This window comes from Elaeis guineensis, chromosome 5, assembly GCF_000442705.2.
Source record: "Elaeis guineensis isolate ETL-2024a chromosome 5, EG11, whole genome shotgun sequence".
Lineage (NCBI taxonomy): Eukaryota > Viridiplantae > Streptophyta > Magnoliopsida > Arecales > Arecaceae > Elaeis > Elaeis guineensis.
Window position 1 is genome coordinate 71976669 of NC_025997.2, and position 12796 is coordinate 71989464.

At 34.7% G+C, this 12796-nt stretch overlaps 1 protein-coding gene across 1 annotated transcript in view; it reads right to left on the reverse strand.

The window, feature by feature from the left end:
• Positions 1–8132, reverse strand: part of LOC105033576 (zinc finger CCCH domain-containing protein 55) — a 46719-nt gene extending 38587 nt beyond the window's left edge. Inside the window, 1 exon segment of the mRNA XM_029261363.2 lies at positions 7854–8132. The gene's annotated coding sequence lies outside the window, so the exon portion shown is untranslated.
• Between the last annotated feature and the right edge of the window lie 4664 nt (positions 8133–12796).

Sequence of the window (12796 nt, forward strand, 5' to 3'; positions counted from 1 at the left end):
CACTTGACAGTAGTACTGTCATTCTGCCACATCTTATATGTGGCTCTCTCCTCCTCGATAGCATCTTTCCTGATAGAATCAAGACTGAGAGTATCCAAAATATAGAAGATCTTTTCTTGCGCAAGAACAATGTGCAAGTTCCTCATCCAGTCCACAAAGTTCGAACCAGTCAACTTATTATTTAGAATGCTTCGCAATGAGAGTGAAGAAGCCATAATGAAATTATCTACATAACAAGAACAATATACAATTAGACCACTCATAATGACACTCACAACAAGATAAGGTCTTCTATCTAGTTGTGTGTCTCACTATTTTATCAGATACCATAACCCTCTCCTATGGTAAACGAGAAACCCAATTCCGATTTCTTAAGTGGGGTTGAGATCTTAATTCTTCATATCAGTTTTGTGGTTACACAACAAACCTTTATGAGTTCAAAGATAGAAGATCCTTTCTAATTGCATCCCATGCAACTCTGAACAATATTCTTGCCTCTAAAACTCTTATAGTCTTGTGGTTACACAACAAACTACAAAATTTTAGTTAAGTTAGACCCTTCATTTTCATACAGTCAAATTTGAATAATGATGCCCTTCTGGTTACACAACAAAGCAGCACACTCAAAAATGCCGTAAGCATCTAATATGCACCAGAACTATATTACAACTATCCTCATAGCAGGTCTTGTAGTTACACAATAAACCTACTATAGTTCTAGTCATAACATAGACCTAGCATGAAAAAAGCCCCCAGTAGTAATTTTTCAACATCAAGCAATCCTAATTCAAGATTCGAACTAACTCAATTGACCAGAAAAGTGTTAATATAAGATTGGTGGGGTCCCCCAAGCTTTTCTAGACACCAACAAGTTGGCCAGATGAGCAAACAGAACCAATTAAATAACCACCGCACTTGAAACACTCCTAGACACCAATTGATTTAATCGATTCAAAAATTGGATACTTATAGTTGCTTATCACTACAACTTAAAATAACTTTAATGAGGGTTTTTCATGGTCTCATGCACATCCTTATACTATAACAAAAAATTTGAACATGTTGTTATCAAAGTGATAACAATATCATATGATGTGCAAGGTGATAGTTATTTTATCATTCTAGGACAACCATTTACCACAAAGCAGACGTCCACTGCTATGCTAAGGCAACCTTACAGAATGATAGATAACCAATTCTAAACATATCTCTAATGTTGATTAGGATTTTGATGCATAGTTTGTAATCATAAACCCTAATCAGTGATAATCAGAAATATATATATATATACATACACACACACAAATAATACTCTTTGATGGCATTGATTAAGGAAGGCTTTGATACCACTCTTGGGTTCCGAGGAGAGCAACGGAAGATGGATTTCAAAAATTTTCTTGAAACTCAAATCTCTCGGAAACCCAAAAACCCTAGGAACCCCTTAACCATATAGTAAATAATAACTAATAGGCATAAAATTCATACCTATTAAGTCGATGAAGAAAGAGAAGAAGCCAGTAATCGATTCCACAAAACCCCCAAGTGTGTCCTCCAACGTTGATCCACACAGGAAGTTGATCAAAGAATTGCTCCGGCAGAACCTCGTTTATGAATTGCTTCACCAATTGAGCCTCTTAGCCTACCCTAGACCAAGACCCCTCTCAGATGAACCTTAGCCTTTCTTCCTCACTCTCTCTACTCTCTAAATCGCCTCCTACTCTCTTCCTAAGCCTTGTCTTAAAATCAGCGGACTTGTCTTAATAGAAGAACTATATCCTAATAAGACAAGGAAGAGAGAGAGATTGATTTTGTCTGAAAGTTTGAGTGCCTTGGACTCTCAGAACGAGTCCTATTTATAGGAGCAGAAGAGGCACAGAAAAGAACTCAGATATGCCTCTTCACTTGTCCCTTGAATCAGCATATCAGAAAATTAAGATACTTATTTGAGGACTCTTAATTTTCAAATACGTTGATTCAGGTTCTGCACGCGTCTGTCTGCGTTCCAATAAGCATTCAACGCTCTTTTTTAAATCAAAAAATTTTGATTTTTGCCACGTGGAAAGCTCTTTGAACGAGACTTCTGATGGCACAAGTTTTGAGGTATAACTATATCCCAATGAGAAGAAATCTTGAAGTGAAGTCGTGACTGTTCGCGTCGCTTCATCCCACGCGCGCCAAGAATTAAGGGGCGTTTGACGCCCCATCTGATCATGACAAATTTTAAAGTTTGTGCCACCCAGATAGAGGACTGAGAGGGCTCCATACGGGTTTGATTTCAGATTTAAAAGATTTTTAAAAAGTCTTAACCGACCAAAACAAGATCGGTAAAATTTTTCATCTCATCCTTCTATAGTTTGGCATCCAACAAATATTTCCATATCAATTCAGATTTAATTCTGATCTCATCAGAATTCAAGAGGCGCATAAATGGTTTCCTTATCCATCTGGAAACCAAATGAAATAGGTGTTTAACGTGCAGAAGGACTCTTAGTCCTTTTGCACACTACTAAATATCATCGCATAACCCCACGCATGCCTAGAGTCCACGCCCCCTTGGACTCTTTCCAAGGGACGTGGATAAAGTTTTCAACGCCCAAACTAATACCCATCTGACAAGGCTCAATCTATTCAGGATCCTACATAAATAGATAAAACCCAATTAAACAAGAATTAAGCCAAATCTAATTTGGCTAGGAGCAAGGATTAGCCTACAAGTGCTAGCTTGCCAATTAGCCACCCAATTAGGTTCAATTGCCCCATAAAATGAATCCAATTATTTATTTGATCAATTCCTTGATGTGTGTGACCCATTGGGTTCCACATCTAGCTGGCAGTAGGTCTAGATGCATGTTGACCAAGTTAGATTAAAGTCGATCCAATCAATTTAGGTCAAACCACATGCCGACCTAAGTTGTCCAATTAGAATTCTTTCTAATTGACTCATAAACTAAACTCTTTAATTCATGAAAACCTACAAGGCAAGATTGACGTCTAGCAACATATCATGCCTATCTAGAAGATGTGAAATTCGATGAAAATTCCACCAATACCCTTTAGTGGCAAGTTACCATGCAATTCAATCCTCCGATCAACCTTCATCCCGAATAAGCGATGGATATGATATTAAGTCAAACCCTAACACTTGTTCTTGTGGATTTCATCCTACTAATGAAGACTCGATTAAAGAAGCATTAGAAACCATTTCTAATCTTCTTATGCTTTGATCAAAGAGTTCCTGAGTCATCATTTCATAAGATAGCTTAGGAAGACAACTCTTACCAGAAGTGATCGATTCCTTGTTAATCGAACTCACAACCTTCATACACAATCCACCATATCCGGAACACCCCATTCATGACTTAGTTACGAGTGAGTATGAACTAAAATATGGATTCATGTGAATAAGATTTCATGGTAGTCTCAAGTCTAAGGACCAGTTACACAACTCCCGCTTAGAAAATTTTCTTTTGACATGTATGTAAGGCTACCATAAGAAGTTCTCTTTTAGTAGGTCAATTCAGTGAACTCATTACCTAATGAGCACCCATATCCTTGTATTAGTGTCTCACACAAGTGACTTGTAAGATCAGCCACCCTCTCCTTTAAGCATATATAGGATGTACCGGTCTATCTAGAATATTGATCTCTGACTCAATGCTCCTATGACTAGGAATAATTTTAGATTAGGATTTTAGAATTTCGGATCTTACTGGTATGACCACTTCATGACCCCAAAATCATTATCCTAATCTATGGGGTTCATCATTATCTTTTAAACATAGAAAGACACAGCTACAAATGATGAATCAAAGAATGCCTATATTAATATATATAAATGTCAATACATGAGTTAGGATTTTACAAAGATAAGTGCCATTGAATTACAAATTCGATTGACTTTAGGGTACCCATCTTTCAGAGATCACCACGTTTGGTTACACCATGATGATCCTACATGACAGTGATTTTAAATCACCCCACTCATCAAATCACCGTCTAACACGGTGATAGGAAACCCACTCTTGAGGACGCATATCCAACATTACTCCATTACGGTAATCTTATATTAAAATATGTTAACTAAAATACCCTCATAATCAAGAGACTTTCTGGAAGAGAAAATCTATCTTTTTTTGCCGTGATATTTTTTCGTGCGCGTATGCGATATTATTTACGCACGCTGGATGGGCAATTGGGGCATCATCTCCATAAAAGAAGACAAGAAAATCTTTTTTTTTGTCATGGTGATTAGAAAAAGAAAAAAATCTATTAGATATTTTTCTAAAATTTTCTCTACCCCAATCCTCAATCCCAACTCCCAAAGCTTTGTTGAGAGGATGACTCCAAGCGGTGATTTTATTTTCTCAACCCAATCACGATAATCTAAGGGTTTCCTATTCTTTCGTCTCTCCTCTATCATTTTTTCCTTTCCATCTAAGATATGTCAGGGGTATTTTTGGTATTATATGGTTAGTGATCTTGAATTTCTATAACATACCAAACAAATTACTTGTACATATCTGGAGATCTTTAATCACTACACTATGACCAACCAAACATAGTAATCTTAGATCATTAAGGATCATATCACCTTAGGATTTGGATCACCAATGATCTTAGATTACCGTGGTAATCCCAGTTAGGTCACCAAACGCCCCCTCAGTGACTTTCAAAAGTTTTGCCTTGTTACCACAACCATTGTCTTCCTTGTTACAACAACCAAGGTTGATAACCAAGTGAAATTAGGCTTTCTTTCAGCTCCAAGGCATGCCTAAACTTGATTATTTTTCACATAGTAGCATGATAAATCGTCTTATTAACACTCTTTACTCGAACAGCTACCCATAGCTCATTATATTCCATGAGTACCTTCTTGTTGTCACACAAATCAAAATTCCATCCTAATGTGGAGATGAATAAAACTGACACCAAGGCCGAAGAAACATGCATAGAATTATATTCATTTAACAAAATTGTCAAATATATGATTCAGCATCACCGTCACCCAAAAGCATATGATGCAACACTTTTTTGCACCAAATTGTTATCCCTTTCTCATTTTCATATCTTCTTTGATCTAGATACAATCATGAGTGATACAACTCTTTTCTTGCAAAATAAAAGAATATGATTGTGCCTTTAGCACTCAATTGTCAATGTCCTTTATCCGTCAACATAAGTCATTTACCTGAGAATCGTTCAAATATAAGCTACTCTCTAATCTCATTAAACAACATTATTGTAGTCTTCTCCATCCTGTTTGTAGAGAAGTATGACCAGCAAAAAACTTTTAGTAGGGTTAACAATGTTTTGTGTCAAATTCAAGATATCCACAAAGTCCTCATCCTGGACTCGACTAATTAATAAAAAGGATGAAAAACATAAACCGAAACCAAACTAAATTATCGTATATGGGTCCCTACCCAGCCTACAATCCAATTAGGGTTTCATTTTTTAATCATATATTTTAAAGAGAAAAGCTTGGCAACCACACCTAGCTTTTCCACATGAATTTCCCATGTGTCTAGATTGGTTGAAATACATGTGAATACTAGCATGATTTACGAGAGACCAAGCTCTCTGATTTCTAAAAGAAGACAAATCTCTCTTCCAATTATACCCTCGCCTCCCTATGCCTTCTCTCTCTTTTCTTGGCCACCTCTGTCTCAACAACTAGCATCTTTCTTTTTTTATTTTTCCCCTCATGAGCTCTCTATCTTCCATCCTTTCCTCTCACTCTCTTTCCTACCTTAGATGACTACATCCCTCATCTCCCACATGCCTATAGATTTTCTTTCACTTTCATCTAGAATATGTATATATTCATTTAAGATGTCGCTTTTATCTAAACTGATGCAAAACAGTATCACATTAAACTCGAAGATCTTAAGGAACACATCCATCCCAAAAAGTTCTTAAGGAATTTTACAATAACTTGTTATAAAATTCTGGAGCTTTTTTTTCTGTTTTTCCCCCAATTGAAGGAAGAAAGAGCCTTAAGATATTTTATTTAGCATCTAAGAAAAATAAAACGTTCCTTTGCTTTTGATTTGGGATACATTGTTTTTAGGTTGCAAGAAAGTCTTGCACTAGTATTTTCCCGGGAACATTTTTCTTTTGGGATTTTTTCCTTTTCTATGTGATTTATTTATTCCTTTGCATGACCCAGAGGATTTATGGGTTTCGGTTGCCTTCCAGTCTGATCTAATTTCCCTGCAATTGTTTATCTGCATTTGGATTTTCTACTAAAGGATAAAAGAGTAGTTGGTGGACCAATAGATTGTGGCAATGAGTGAGAAGCACTACACTAGATGTCTTGAGTCTAATGAGGAAAAGAAGGGAAGAACGGTGAGATGAAGGATACACCTCATAAACAGTATTTTTGGCATAATATAACTTTTTCAACTAAGAAACTGGAACAATTGGATTTGCTCAGCATGGGAAGCTCACATTGTAGCAATGGGAGAGAAGAACTACATTAGATGTCTTAAGTCCAATGAGAGACAGAGAGGATGATGGGGGAAAGACTTCGTAAAGGGTATTTTTGGAAATAATATAACTTTTTCATGAAGAAACTGGAACGATTGGATTTGCTTAGCATGGGAAGCTCACATGTGGGAGGAGGTATGGCTGCTAGGTTCTCTATATCTTAAATTAATGATAGGATACATATAACAATGCCACCAGCTAATATGAAAGCAAAGAGGGGAGGAGCTCAATTGCAACAATAGCTGGATATGACAGGCCATAAGGCAATGATATGAGCAAATCTATAAGCAAAACAGCCTCTAATAGACTAGAACACACAAACAGAAGCCCTAAATGAAGACCTGAACTTAGAAAGAAGCTCTTGTATCATTCTCAATGCAGAGAGAATGAAAACCCAGCAGATAACTACATAAGCATCAAACTTTATATTTTTAGCACTTTCATCCCCACCTCTAGACCTTAGCTGCTGTTGAAAATCCACATGTTCCCTTGTAACTACAACTACTGGAGGATGCTACACCTAGCAAATTAAGGTTCATTTTCAGCCCTAAGGTATGCCATAAGTTCTGTTCAAGTTCACACATAAATTTTCATCTTGATTTGTTTTGTTCCAAATTCCAATGATTACGTTAACTCATTGTATTCCATTACAACCTTCTTTCCATTGTAAGGCTTGCATGTTCCAAACCATCTACAGAAACATTTGTTTAGACCAATGCTTGTCATTTCAGTTCTCAAAACTTCTTTGGACACCTTTTTTTTTTTTTGATATAACCCTCTTTCTCACAAAAGAAACTTACAATGTGGTGTTTCACATTTATCTGTGTCCTTTACCCTTGGAAACAAGTTATTCCAAAGGGAATTCTTCACTCATTAGCTACTTTCTCATTTCATCAGATAAGAAATTTCCTATCATAATTACATCCACACCCCACATGGAAACAGTAACAACAGAAGTATAAGCTAAATTGCCTCCAAAGCTCCAGAACAACAACAAATATAAGCCGTAAACCTGAGAGCCGATCGCATGAAACATCTTTTTCATGCACGTTTTAATGCGCAGAAATCCAACAAACAGGAGGCAGTATATCAAACCCTAAAATCAGAATCATCTGTTTCAAATTAAATTAAAGAAATGCAAAAAGCAAGAAACTAAAATCTAAAATCAAACTTTAGCAACTTAGGAGTAAACCAGAAACAAAACATCTTTTCGCAGTTAGAACCAATAGAAACATCATCAAAATCCTCACTTTTCAGCCCAAAATACCTAATCGTATCGTTAATTTCGACCTCAGAGCCGCTATACAAGCACAAAAAACAGAGAGAGAAAGGAGGATTTTAACGAATAGGCGGAGATTACGGACTCGAGTGTACACGTGGAGTAGATCTCCTCGACGCTAGGTTTTTAAGAGTGCGAGCTGTGGAGCGATAAGCTTGCGGCGCCAATCTCTGGCGTCTTCTTATCCTCCTCTTCAGAAGCCTCGGGTCCCGACCGCTTCGCCGGAGATCGGATCAGGGTTTGCCTTCTCTCTGACGACAGCCGAAAGAAAGAGGGATAGGAGGAGGGTGAGATAGAGGAGGTAAGGGGCGAATCGGAGCAGATTTACATCGATACAAAGTAGGTTTTCCCACCGCGGACCGCTGCCACTAAACATTGGGTTTACTGTTTTTTTCTTTCTCAACCGAACCGGTCTGAAACGGAACTGCCATTGCTTACCGCGCTATGCTCCCGTTTAGCATTGCTTTCTCAGGGCGTTTCAATTAAGAAACTCTTTGGATGATTTGAAAATAATTAATTAATAAATTTGAAATAACTTTTTAGTTCCTCAAAAAAAAAATTTATTATAAAAAAAATTCAATTGAAAACTTTCAAATAAAAATTTTATTTGAGATATTTCAGAAAGCTTATCTTCCTGAGAGATTTGAGTTTAAAGTTATGGCTAGCATTATTTATGGGTAGGATGGCCTGATTGGCTCAATAAAATCTATTTTTTTTTTGATAAAATTTGATCTAGATTTTAAGTTCACGGACTAGACCCAGTCTAAAATATAAGCTTATCTATTAAACAAGATAGACTCAAGTTTAGTTATTAAAATCCAGCCAAGTTTGAATTATAAATGATACATTAAGTAGACCGAGAATTGGTTCGATGTTATGAGGGCCGGTTCATGGTTTGGCACCCCTTAAGTGAATCTTACTATCCTATCCTTATCATATATTCTCTTCTTCTTTTTTCTCCGACCTTTAAGTGATGATGGCTGTGCCAGGATATGTTGCATCCCATCTTACCAGAGGAGTTTCTTGAGGTGGAGCGGCAACCAGGCATGGCGAGATGGTGAATAACCATGTTCTCTATAGAGATGGTTAAGGATGGTGGAGTATGAAGTGGAGGGGGCAGGATCGTTGAGAGGTTGCTAGCACTACTCACTAGAATCTATAGTAAGGTTAAGGGATAGATCTGCACCAAGATCTGCCATTTCTAATTTTTTTTTTTTTTACAAAGAAAACTATTTGAAGGGAATGTTGTTGTGTCAATGGATTTTTGCAGATCGTTCTTTTTTTCTCTCTCATAACCTTTCTATTTCTCTAGGGTCGGTGTTTGTTAGGAAGAGAGCCAATCCAATTTTAGATTAAAACCAAAATTTGAAAAAAATAAATAAGCAAAAATTCTATGGCATACTTAAAATTATATCTTAAAACTTATACAAATACAAAAATATATGTATATTTTTTATAGGTATTGTATTTTAAAAAATTAAAAAAAAATTAAAGAACTCATGGCCTAGCTTGAAAGTCGAAGCCCGATTAACTACTGGGGTAGGGCCAAGAAGTAGGCTCGAGGACCAAGCCAAGTTGGCTTAAGCTTAGGCCTGATTAATTTTAGTTATATCTTGGGATTAGCCTGATCTGAATCACAGCCAATGCGCTCGATGAATAGATTTGATCCTACCAACAAAATTTTAAAAAGTTATTTTAAAAAATAATTTATAAGTTAACAATATTTTTTTTGGTAGTATTTGCAATAAAAATAAAAAAATCAAAAGTATCAAAATAAGAAAAAAAAATAAAGTACAAAAATAATTAGAGTTCCCGAAGTTAAGGTCAACTTGAGAGTCTCTATGAAAAATCAAAACTAAATTAGAAGGTTAGAATGGAGGAGCTATCAGAACAAATGGACTAATCTTGGGAAGCTAGCCAATCCACTACACCATTTCCTTTTCTAAACACTTGTTGGGCCACAAAATGATCTATCAATGAACATGGATGTAGAATATCAGCTAAACGAGGAATCATCCACTACTCATTTGAAGCTTTCTGAATCCAATTGATTACCATCATGGAATCCCCTTGTAGAATCACTCGCCTGCAACCCAATGAAAGAATCACCTTTGAATGACCCTCCCAAGCTGCTGGAAGTTCCGTAAAAATTGATAAAAATTGAATTCGTCTCAAAAGACTTTACACCCATTGCTATAATAATACCTTGTGATGCTACAATATAATATAATATAATCATTTCCTAAAGGAAGCAATTCAAGAGGGGTGAATTAGGTCTCTAAAAATTTGAGATGAAAATTATACCCAAAAATAATTTCAAAAGTATTCGTATAGTATCAAAATGAAATTAAATGAGCAGCAGCAAAATAAAAGTAAAGACAAGCATACAATCATAAATATAAATAATTTATAATAGTTCTGCACTAAACTCAGCACCTATGTCCACTCTCCAGAATCAATCTACTTGAAAATTTCAACTATAATCTCTCAAGATTATAGTCCAATTATTTTCTTGGATTTATAATCCAATCTATTTGATTTTTTCTGGCTCACTGATCACAACCTTTGCAACAGCTGATTTTTTCAAGTTCACTAGCAAGAACTTTAACAACATCCAATTTATGGCTTGGACCAATCCTCAAAGTCCAAGTTTCTTTCCAAATAAAATTTGTTACAACAAAATAGAAATGATATAGAAGAATTTAAAGTACTAAAAAAAATAAAATCTTTAAGCTCTTGAAGAAATCAGAGTGGTTGAACTCTTAAATACTTGGACTTCTTCTTGAATGCTATTAGAGGATTGAATGAAGGCTTGAATGCTTTGCTTAGATAGTCATTAGCTCTATTGAATACTCTAATCCTCTTATTTGAACTGAGTTAATGTGGGAATGTGAGAATTAAAAGCTCTTTGAATGCCTTCCTCTTTTTATTTTTATATTTATCTCTTTCTTGTTGAATAGCTCGTTTTCTTTTTTTAAGATAGATATGTTTCCAAATTAAATTATTCTCATTTATAGCCTCAAAAATGATTGAAATTAATGCTCTAATTATTAAAAGCTTAAAAATAGCCATTAAATATAGAATATGGTCATTTAAAATAGTCTAAAAAATTAGCCATTATATTGTCAGAATTTTATGAGTCGACTTATCCAAAATCTTCATCGGCTAAGATGAAATATTGAGTCGGCTAAGTGAAATTCTAAGTCAACTCAAGAATATGTACTCATTTTTTTATTTTTTATCTTTTTTATCTACCTAAGATTGGATTAGCTCAAATCTCTTCTCAGTCGGCTAACTCCATAACTTAATCAACTCTCTTCTTTTCTGTATCAGCTTAAAAGATGCTTGATTTTATACTACTTTCTTTCTTTTTTTGGCTCTAAGATTGAGTTGACTAACCAATTGCTTGAATCGACTAACTTTCTGTCTTGATTGGCTAACTTAAATTTTGGATCAGCTTAAGAAGATGTCTGATATCTTCAATCTGAGTCTGCAACTGAATCGACTGTCCATTTGTGTGAGTTGGTTATCATCCTGTCTTAGTCGGCTCAGGAGAATATTTGATTGACTATAGAAAAAAGTCTAAATTTTATACCTTTCTAACTTTCTTTTAAACCAAGACTGAGTCGACTAGGCTTATCTTAGTCAACTCAGAGACGTACCAAATGTAATAGAGCCTGCTATCTTTGTTTTTGAGTCCGCTCAAAAATATTTCAAATTTTTTAAGTATTAGACTTAGTTTCTTTGCTTCCATTCTTTGAAAATTGAGTTTCAAAATATGAATTTTAGCCAATATTTCAGAAGATTTTTTCTTTAAATAAATCAACCCTTCGAGCATCTTAAGAATTTCTATAATCACTCTCACAAGCATTATTAGTGACTTTTGTTTGTACTCAATTACTTTTGACACCTTGAAAATTAATTTTTGGATCAACAATAATCTTATTATACTATAATATTATTATAATATATCATTATTGTAATATATAAAAAAGTAGTATCTTTTTGTCATATTATAATTATATTATTACAATATAATAATATGATAAAAATATTATTATATTTTGTAATAAATTTAAAAATATTATTTATTATATCATTTAGGTTAGCTATTAAAATAAAATAATTTATAAGTTAAGAATATTTTATAATAATAATTTTGATGGTATAAATAATTAAACAATTGAAAGTACTATATAATATATTTTGTTATTATTTATTGATATTAAAAGCACTTTCTCAATTTAATTACCAAATAAATATTAAATTCCATAGCATTTTATTAAATGTTGCTCTCAAACATCAAGTAGCTTTTTACTAAAAGCTCTATCTGTGAAAGCTTTACTACCTATTGGCACTTTTTCTATATTGTCCCAATGAGCGATAGGGAACTTAGTGTTTTAACGAACTCTAGGTCCTAAGAAACTCGATTGGCCGGCAAAAAAAGTATCGAGTACAATGGCAATGAGGCTGGTATGCAAGAGCATGCCACCAGCAAGCATCTGATCAGAAGAAAAAAATGATGATATGAATCAAATGGAAAATAGAGAGTACCATGAGTTCAAGTATCTCAATCTTTAAGGACTTTGCCACCATCCCGCCGCCATTGGAAGATGAATAAAAGGTACAGTACTAAGCTACAATAAGGATGTAGTGTTAGTATATAGTAAGGTGTAGCTTTGAGCTATAGTAGAGATCTAAATTATCCTATGCTTATAATAAAAAGTTAAAGATGCATTGGATTGATTGTTGAAAGGTGCACTTTACAGAGTATAATTTCACTAATTTATTCTAATAGATAGTTACTACACATTCTAATAGTTACTCCCATATTTGACCTCTACTCCTAATGGTTCTGCTAACTAGCACCAGTTATCCTCTACTATTTATATTCTCCACTTGCTCTAGAATTGTTAAGCTAATAATCATATCTTTTCAGCTCGAGATACAATTTTGTACTTCATGAGACTATCTACAAATCCACTTTAATCTCCTTTGTCCATTTCCATTTGTTGCAATTGATGATAG